Genomic DNA, 10,751 nt, shown 5'->3' on the forward strand with positions numbered 1-10,751 from the left:
ACAGATCCTGAGGGGTCAAGGACTTATCATCCCTGCTCCATTTAGGCATGCAAAACGCCCATAGAGTGCAATCCTAGCGTTAAACGCCAGGTTGCTGCTTGTTTCTGGCGTTTAACGCCAGCTTTTCTCCCTTTATTGGCGTTTAACGCCAAGTTAGTGCTTGTTTCTGGTGTTAAACGCCATACTGTAGCTTGTTTCTGGCGTTTAACGCCAGCTTGATGCTTCTTTCTGGCGTTAAACACCAGTCTGATGCTTCTTACTGGCGTTTAAATTCCAGTAAGCTCTTCCTCCAGGGTGAGCTGTTTTTAATGCTGTTTTTTATTTTGCTTTGATTTTTGTGACTCCACATGATCATCATCCTAAAGAAAACATACAATAAAAATGAAAAAATAGAAAATTAACACAGATAAGTAAAAATTGGGTTGCCTCCCAATAAGCGCTTCTTTAATGTCTTTAGTTGGACCTTACTGAGCTTTTAATCTAGTTTTAGCTTTGAGCATTCTTTCTCAACATTGCTTTCAAGATAATGCTTGACTCTCTTTCCATTAACAATGAACTTCTTATTAGAATCAATGTCTTGAAGCTCCACATAACCATATGGTGACACACTTGTAATCACATATGGTTCCCTCCACCGGGATTTCAGTTTCGCGGAGAATAATCTGAGCCTAGAGTTAAACAACAGAACCTTTTGTCCTGGTTCAAAGATTCTGGATGATAGTTTCTTATCATGCCACCTTTTTGCTTTCTTATTGTAAATTTTTGTATTTTCGAAAGCATTGAGTCTAAATTCCTCTAGCTCATTTAACTGGAGTAATCTCTTCTCTCCAGCTAACTTAGCATCCAGGTTTATGAATCTGGTTGCTCAGTAGGCCTTATGCTCCAGTTTCACAGGCAAATGACAGCCCTTACCATACACAAGCTGGTATGGAGAAGTCCCTATAGGAGTCTTGAATGCTGTTCTGTATGCCCACAGAGCCTCATCCAAGCTTCTTGCCCAATCCCTTCTACGGGTACTTACAGTCCATTCCAGGATTCTTTTTAGTTCTCTATTAGAGACTTCAGCCTGCCCATTTGTCTGTGGATGATATGGAGTTGCTACTTTGTGGCTAATTCCATATCGGACCATAGCAGAGTAAAGCTGTTTATAGCAGAGTGCCCCCATCACTGATTAGTGCTCTAGGTACACCAAACCTGCTGATGATATGTTTCTGGAGGAACTTCAGCACTGTCTTAATATCATTAGTGGGTGTTACAATGGCCTCTACCCATTTGGATACATAGTCGACTGCCACTAGAATATAAGTGTTTGAGTATGATGGTGGGAACGGCCCCATGAAGTCAATACCCCATACATCAAACAACTCAATCTCTAAGATCCCTTGCTGAGGCATGGCGTAACCATGAAGCAGATTACCAGCTCTCTGGCAGCTGTCATAGTTACGCACAAACTCTCGGGAGTCTTTATAGAGAGTAGGCCAGTAGAAGCCACATTGGAGGACTTTTGTGGCTGTTCGTTCACCTCCAAAATGTCCTCCATATTGTGATCCATGACAATGCCATAAGATCTTCTGTGCTTCTTCTCTAGGCACACACCTATGGATTATTCCGTTTGCACATCTCTTAAAGAGATATGGTTCATCCCACAAGTAGTACTTTGCATCAGTAATTAATTTTTTTATTTGTTGCTTGTTGTACTCCTTGGGTATGAATCTTGCAGCTTTATAGTTTGCAATGTCTGCAAACCATGTTGTTTCCTGAATGGCAAACAATTGCTCATCCGGAAAGGTTTCAGAGATCTCAATAGAGGGAAAGGACGCCCCTTCTACTGGTTCTATCCGGGACAGATGATAAGCAACTTGGTTCTCTGTCCCTTTTCTGTCTCTTATTTCTATATCAAACTCTTGCAGAAGCAACACCCATCTTATGAGCCTGGGTTTTGAATCCTACTTTGTGAGTAGATATTTTAAGAGCAACATGGTCAGTGTGCACAATCACTTTTGATCCTACTAAGTATGATCTAAACTTGTCAATGGGATAAACCACTTCAAGAAATTCTTTTTCTGTGGTTGTGTAATTTTTCTGGACATCATTTAAAACACGACTAGCATAATAAATGACATGCAGAAGCTTCTTATGCCTCTGTCCCAATACTACACCAATGGCATGGTCACTGGCATCACACATTAGTTCGAATGGTAATGTCCAGTATGATGCAGAAATAACTGGTGCTGTGACCAGCTTAGCTTTCAGAGTTTCAAACGCCTGCAGACACTCTGTGTCAAACACAAATGGCGTGTCAACAGCTAGCAGATTGCTTAGAGGTTTTGTAATTTTTGAAAAATCCTTTATAAACCTCCTATAGAATCCTGCATGCCCCAGAAAGCTTCTGATTGCCTTAACATTGGCAGGTAGTGGTAATTTTTCAATTACTTCCACTTTAGCTTGATCCACCTCTATTCCCTTGTTTGAAATTTTATGCCCGAGGACAATTCCTTCAGTCACCATAAAGTGACATTTTTCCCAGTTTAAAACTAGGTTGGTCCCTTGGCATCTTTTTAGAACAAGTGCTAAATGGTCAAGGTAGGAACTGAATGAGTCTCTAAATACTGAAAAGTCATCCATAAAGACTTCCAAAAATTTCTCTACCATATCAGAGAAGATAGAGAGCATGCACCTCTGAAAGGTTGCAGGTGCATTGCAAAGACCAAAAGGCATCCTTCTGTAGACAAACACTCCAGAAGGACATGTGAATGCTGTTTTCTCTTGGTGTTGAGGATCTACTGCAATTTGGTTGTAACCTGAATAGCCATCCAAAAAGCAGTAATATTCATGATCTGCTAGTCTTTCTAGCATCTGGTCTATGAATGGTAAAGGAAAGTGATCCTTCCTGGTGGCTGTATTGAGCCTTCTGTAGTCAATACACATACGCCACCCTGTAACTATTCTTGTAGGAACCAGTTTATTCTTTTCATTATGAATCACTGTCATGCCTCCCTTCTTGGGGACAACTTGGACATGGCTCACCCAGGGGCTATTAGAAATAGGATAGATAATCTTAGCCTCCAATAACTTGGTGACTTCTTTCTGCACCACCTCCTTCATGGCTGGATTTAGCCACCTCTGTGGTTGAACCACTAGCTTAGCATCGTCCTCCAATAGGATCTTGTGCATGCATCTTGCTGGGCTGATGCTCTTAAGATCACTTATGGACCACCCAAGAGCTGTCTTGTGTGTCCTTAGCACTTGAAGTAGTGCTTTCTCTTCCTGTGGATTTAAAGCAGAGCTTATGATCACCGAAAAAGTGTCACCTTCTCCCAAAAATTCATATTTCAGGGATGGTGGTAGTGGTTTGAGCTCGGGTTTAGGAGGTTTCTCCTCTTCCTGAGGATTTTTCAGAGGTTCTTTTATTTTCTCTAGTTCCTCCAAATCAGGCTGAACATCTTTAAAGATGTTCTCTAGCTCTGATTCGAGACTCTCAGCCATGTTGATCTCCTCTACCAGGGAGTCAATAATATCAACACTCATGCGGTCATTTGATGTGTCTGGATGCTGCATAGCTTTGATAGCATTTAACTTAAACTCATCCTCATTGACTCTCAGGGTCACTTCCCCTTTTTGGACATCAATGAGGGTTCGTCCAGTTGCTAAGAAAGGTCTTCCTAGAATGAGAGTTGCTCTCTTGTGCTCCTCCATTTCCAGCACTATAAAGTCAGTGGAAAAGGCAAATGGCCCAACCTTAACAATCATGTCCTCAATTATGCCTGATGGATATTTAATGGAGCCATCAGCAAGTTGAAGACATATCTGGGTTGGTTTGACCTCTTCAGTCAAGCCAAGCTTTCTGATAGTGGATGCAGGGATTAGATTGATACTTGCCCCAAGGTTACAGAGAGCTGTCTTGGTACAAGTACCCTCTAATGTGTATGGTATCATAAAGCTTCCTGGATCCTTAAGCTTTTCTGGTAAGCTTGTTAGAATGACTGCACTGCATTTTTCAGTGAGAAAAACTTTTTCTGTTTCTCTCCAATCCTTCTTATGACTTAAGATCTCTTTCATAAACTTAGCATAAGAGGGTATTTGCTCAAGTGCCTCTGCAAACGGAATCTTTATTTCAAGAGTCCTGAGATAGTCTGCAAAGCAGGCAAATTGTTTATCCTATTCTGCTTGGCGGAGTTTCTGAGGATAAGGCATTTTGGCTTTATATTCTTCAACCTTAATTGCTGCAGGTTTAATTCCTACAGAGGCAGGTTGAGAAGCCTTCTTGAGGGAGTTATTATCAGCACTTGCAGAAGTCTGATCCCTCATTGGCGTTTGAACGCCAGAACTGGACATGGATTGGGCGTTTAACGCCAGATTCCTACCCTTTTCTGGCGTTTGAACGCCAGAACTGGACATGGATTGGGTGTTTAATTCCAGTTTTTCACCCGTTTCTGGCATTTGAACGGCAGACTTATTCCTCTCTGGGCTCTTGCTGTCCTTAGAGGGATTTTGGGTAGTAGGTTGCTCATCCTCTATCAGCTGTTCCTTTCTTGGCTTTTTGCTGCTTTGAGTTGAGATATTTAATGTTTTTCCACTTCTTAATTTAACTGCTTGGCACTCCTCTGTTATCTGTTTTGATAACTGCTGTTTTGTCTGATTCAATTGTGATTCCATATCCTTATTAGCAATTTTGGTTTCTTGTAGCATCTCCTTAAATTCTGCTAACTGCCTTGTTATAGAAAATAGTTGCTGATTGAGTTCAGCAACTTGTTCCTGAGGATTAAAGTCAGTTGATACTGCCTTAGCTTCTTCTTTCATGGAGGACTCATTACTTATGTACAGATGCTGATTTCTAGCAACTATATCGATAAGCTCTTGAGCCTCTTCAATAGTCTTTCTCATGTGTATAGATCCACCAGTTGAGTGGTCTAGAGATATTTGAGCTTTTTCTGTAAGCCCATAGTAGAAGATGTCTAACTGCACCCACTCTGAAAACATTTCAGAGGGGCATTTCCTTAGCATCCCTCTGTACCTCTCCCAGGCGTTATAAAGAGATTCATCATCCTCTTGTTTAAAGCCTTGGATGTCCAGCCTTAGCTGTGTCATCCTTTTTGGAAGGAAATATTGATTTAGGAATTTATCTGATAACTGTTTCCATGTTCTTATGCTTGCTGTAGGTTGGTTATTTAACCACCTCTTAGCTTGATCTTTTACAGCAAATGGAAACAGTAATAATCTATAGACATCCTGATTTACTTCCTTGTCACGTACTGTGTCAGCAATTTGCAAGAACTGTGCCAGAAACTCAATAGGTTCTTCCTGTGGAAGACCGGAATACTGGCAATTTTGCTGCACCATGACAATGAGCTGAGGATTTAGCTCAAAACTGCTTGCTCTGATGGGAGGTATACAGATGCTACTCCCATATGCAGCAGTAATGGGGTTAGCATATGACCCCAGAGTCCTTCTGGACTGTTCATTTCCACTTAAGTCCATGATGGAGAAAAGGGAATTGATATGAATTGCAAATAAAATATATTTTTACTTTTATTTTATAAAAAAATGAATAAATAAAAAAATAAAATAAGATAAAATAATTAGAAATTAAAATATAGATTTCGAAAAGTAAGAGAAAAAGGAAAAATAAATTCGAAAACCAAATTAATTTCTTAATTAAGAAGATTTGAAAAACTTTGGATATGATTTTTGAAAAAGATTTTGAATTTTGAAATTTTAAAACTAAAACAGAAAAAAATAAAAATTTTAAAATAAAAATCTGAATTTTTGAATGAGATTTTCGAAAATTCAATTAGATAGAGAGAAAAGATATTTTTGAAATTAATGAGGAAAGAGAAAAACAGTAAAAATGACACCAAACTTAAATTTTTAGATCAAAACAAAGAAAACAAACAGGAAAGCTTTGAATATAACAATGAACACTAAGAACAACTTTTGAAAAAAAAAATTTTAAGAAACAGAAACAAAAAGAACACCAAACTTAAAAATTTTTTTATATTCTGAGCACTAATAATTCGAAAAAAATTGAAAGAAAAATAAAATCATACAATTGACACTAAACTTAAAATATGAAACTAAACTCAAACAGAAAAACTCAGTTATTAGTTTATAAAAATTTTCGAAAAACTTAAAAAGAGAAAATAAGGATTTTTAAAAAAAAAATTCAACCAAAAACAATAATAGAAGACGCAATTTTAGTGACACTAAACTAACAAGATAACTTTTTTTCCTAATCTAAGCAAGAAAATAAACCGTCAGTTGTCCAAACTCGAACAATCCCCGGCAACGGCGCCAAAAACTTGGTGGACAAATTGTAAATCACACTTTTCACAACTCGTACCACTAACCAGCAAGTGCACTGGGTCGTCCAAGTAATATCTTACGTGAGTAAGGGTCGATCCCACGGAGATTGTCGGCTTGAAGCAAGCTATGGTTATTTTGTAATTCTTAGTCAGGAAATTAATAATAAAAATGATTAGGTTTATAAAGAGTAAATAGCATAAATTAAATGATACTTGTTATGTAGTAATGGAGAACAGATTGAGGATTTGGAGATGCTCTGTCTTCCGAATCTCTGCTTTTCTACTGTCTTTTTCTTCACGCACGCAAGGCTCCTTCCATTGCAAGCTGTATGTTGGTGGATCACCGTTGTCAATGGCTACCATCCGTCCTCTCAGTGAAAATTGTCCAAATGCGCTGTCACCGCACAGCTAATCATCTGTCAGTTCTCACTCATGTTGGAATAGGATCCATTAATCCTTTCGCGTCTGTCACTACGCCCAGCACTCGTGAGTTTGAAGCTCGTCACAGTTATCCCATCCTAGATCCTAGTCGGAATACCACAGATAAGGTTTAGACTTTTTGGATCTCAGGAATGGCCACCAATAGTTCTAGCCTATACCACGAAGACTCTAATCTCACGGATTCGAATGCTTTGTTGTCAGGAGATGCAATTAAACACGTGAACCAGGAATCAAAGAGATACACACTCAATCTAAGGTAGAACGGAAGTGGTTGTCAGGCACGTGTTCATAGGTTGAGAATGGTGATGAGTGTCACGGATCATCACATTCATCAGGGTGAAGTGCGAGTGAATATCTTAGAATAGAAACAAGAGTGATTGAATGAAAAACAGTAGTAATTGCATTAATTCATCGAAACACAGCAGAGCTCCTCACCCCCAACCATGGGGTTTAGAGACTCATGCCATCAGAAATACAATATGAAGTGTAAAAATGTCATGAGGTACAAAATAAATCTCTAAAAGTGGTTTTTATACTAAAGTAATAACCTAGGTTTATAGAAAATGGGTAAACTAAGATAGATAGTGCAGAAATCCACTTTCGGGGCCCACTTGGTGTGTGCTTAGGCTGAGCATTGAAGCTTCCATGTGTAGAAACTTTTTTTGGAGTTAAACGCCAAGTTGCTGCCTGTTTCTGGCGTTTAACTCCAGTTTTTATGCCAGTTCTGGCGTTTAACGCAAGAATAGGGTAAAGACTTGGCGTTAAACGCCAATTTGCATCATCAAAACTTGGGCAAAGTATGGACTATTATATATTGCTGGAAAGCCCTGGATGTCTACTTTCCAACGCAATTAAGAGCGCACCGATTGGGCTTCTGTAACTCTAGAAAATCCATCTCGAGTGCAGGGAGTTCAGAATCCAACAGCATCTGCAGTCCTTTTTCAGCCTTTGAATCAGATTTTTGCTCAGGTCCCTCAATTTCAGCCAGAAAATACCTGAAATTACAGAAAAGTATACAAACTCATAGTAAAGTCTAGAAATGTGATTTTTGCATAAAAACTAATAAAAATATACTAAAAACTAACTAAATCATACTAACAACTACCTAAAAATAATGCCAAAAAGCGTATAAATTATCCGCTCATCATTAGGCGCCACCCTTGCTGAATTTCTGGAGAAGAAGTGTAAACTATTATATATTGTTGGAAAGCTATGGAAGTTTTCTTTCTAATTCCTCTAGAATCACATCAATTGGATCTCTTTAGCTCGAGTTATTCATGTTAGAGTTCAGGAAGGTCAGGGTTGATAGCATCATTCGCTTTCTTCTCTTTTTCTACAGAAACTCCATCAAATCCATCCGAATGCTACCTGAAATAAACAGAATTGTACATGACTCAAAGTAGCATCCATAGTGGCTAAAAGATATTTGAATCTTGATTAAAATCAACAATTTGAATACAAATTCACTAGGAAAAGATAGGAAAGATGCTCATGCATCACAACACCAAACTTGAATTGTTGCTTGTCCTCAAGCAACCAAAAATAATACAAACTTAGGATGTGAATTTGCATGAGAAGTAAGAGTTCAATTAAGCTCATGTCTCTTCTTAAAGTGGGGTTTACACACTAAAAACCCGAATAGTTTTGGCATCTCACTCTCCTTTGAACCAGAAGAATGTCACTGTCATTCGAAATTAGAATCCGAATAATATCATGAATTCTCGAATCTTTTATACTTCAGTTTAATCCTTGAACACAGCAAATTTCCTTTAATTATCTTTTCTGTGGTGCTTTGCACCCTGAGCCTAGCCGTGACTTTAAATGTTTTGTCTCAAGCTCCACTTGACACAAAAATACCACAAGCACTTAGCTGGGGAACTCTCTTTAAGTTCTGATTTTTCTTTCAGTTGCTCCCAGATAGTGGTGCTCAAAGCCTTTGGCATACTCTGTTAAATGCACTTGACCTCGACTCTTAGTGCTCTGTCTCAAGGATAACTTGACACATTGATAAACCCATATTTCATGAGTTCTTTTGTGCTTAATTTGAGTGATTTATACAATCCTTCACCTACTTATTCACATTAATTGCATAGTTTTACTTTCCCTTCCTTATTATATGATGTAAATGAAAAACATGTTTCCTAAGCTTTAAAATCAATTAATTTAATTACCTTTATTTCCATTCGATACCGTGATTAGTGTGTTGAGAAGTTTCAGATTTTCTAAGGCAGAATGACTTAAAGGACGGAAAAGGAAACATACAAAAATGGAAGAAGAAAGCAAAATGGAGCTTTAAGGAAATTGGTATCCACGCGATCGCATGGATGAGGCGATCGCGTGCCAAGCACGAATCAGCAGCGACGCGGCCGCATGACTGACGCGACCGCGCGCCTTAAGCAGAACGCACATGACGCGGTCGCATGACTGACGCGACCGCGTGACAAGGAAAAGCTCCAAATGACGCGACCGCGTGACCCACGCGGACGTGTGACCCACGCGGACGCGTGACAGAGGCCACGCACCAGAATTTACAGAATACGCCCCCAGCGAATTCTGAAGCCCTTTTTGGCCCAGATCCAAGTACAGACAGCATAGACCAGAGGTTATAAAGTGTGGGAATGCACCCATTCAAAGGGAGCTCGCATATTTTACTTTTCAATGATTTAGATTTAGTTGAGAGGGAGATCTTCTCTCTCTCTTTTAGGATTTAGGATTTCTTCTTGTTTTAAGAGTAACTCTGGATCCCAGGTTTAATGTTCTTTTATTTTAGTTTTATTTATTCCAACATTTGAATTGATTATTATAATTTGATTTATGAATTATTCCATGTCACAGATTGTTCTTTGAATTAATGATATTTGAGGTATTTTCAGTTTATGATTGTTCTCTTTGATTTAAGTTATCATTGCTTCCCATCTAAGGACGTCTTTATTATTTCAGCAATTTTACTTTTTTCCCCTTTTGGTTCTGGTTAAGGATTCAGTAACTCAACAGTTATTAAACTCAACATAATTGATAATCATTATCTTGCTAATTGAGATGAACTTAAGTAATCCCAACCTTTTCTTAGGAAATAAATAGGATTCAAAGGCCAGATTAATTAGTCCATTGACTTTCTTTTGCTCTAGTAGAGGTTGACCAAGTGGTGTTTAGATTCAACTTACATTATAGTTGAGAGAGATAACTAAGTTGGACCTCTAATTTCCCTTATCTTGCCAAAAGTTGTTTTATAGTTATTATTTATTTTTAATTGCCATTTAATTCACTCGCACTTGCCGGTTAGATTTGGGTATTTTGGAGAAATTCGTTTTTCTACAAAAATATCCCATCAAGTTTTTGGTGCCGTTGCCGGGGATTGATTAGATTGACAATGATTAAGTGAGGTGGTGATCTAGATCTAGCATTTTTATTTTCTGTTTCTCTAATTTTCAATTAACCCACTAACTGTTTGAATTTTTGCTTAAGCTAACTAAAACTTCATTCTAGCAGTAGATTGAAGTGTCACTGGTTTATATGTTTCTTATGTTCTGCTTGTATGTCAGGTACAAGAAGAACCACACCCATCTTTCATGAACAAGGCGAAAGAACTCTCAGGAGGTTAAGAAGAGCTGAAAGAGGGAAAAATATTGTTGGAGAAGAGGAATCAGAAGAAGAATTCCAAGATATGGAGGAACATTCAACCAATCCACCTGGTGGAGCAGACAATAACAACAACAACCCACCCCAGAGGAGAGTTTTGGCCTCCTATACCTTTGCAAATGCTAGACATTGTGGAAGCAGCATTCTCACCCCTAATGTCAATGCAAATAACTTTGAATTGAAGCCACAACTCATTACATTGGTCCAAAACAACTGCTCGTTTGGGGGAGGACCATTGGAGGATCCAAATCAACATCTATCTACCTTCTTAAGGATTTGTGACACTGTCAAGTCCAATGGCGTGAATCCTGAGACCTACAAGCTTCTGCTGTTCCCGTTCTTATTAAGGGACAAGGCTGCACAATGGCT

The sequence above is a fragment of the Arachis ipaensis genome, chromosome B10 (genome assembly GCF_000816755.2).
Source record: "Arachis ipaensis cultivar K30076 chromosome B10, Araip1.1, whole genome shotgun sequence".
Taxonomy (NCBI): Eukaryota; Viridiplantae; Streptophyta; class Magnoliopsida; order Fabales; family Fabaceae; genus Arachis; species Arachis ipaensis.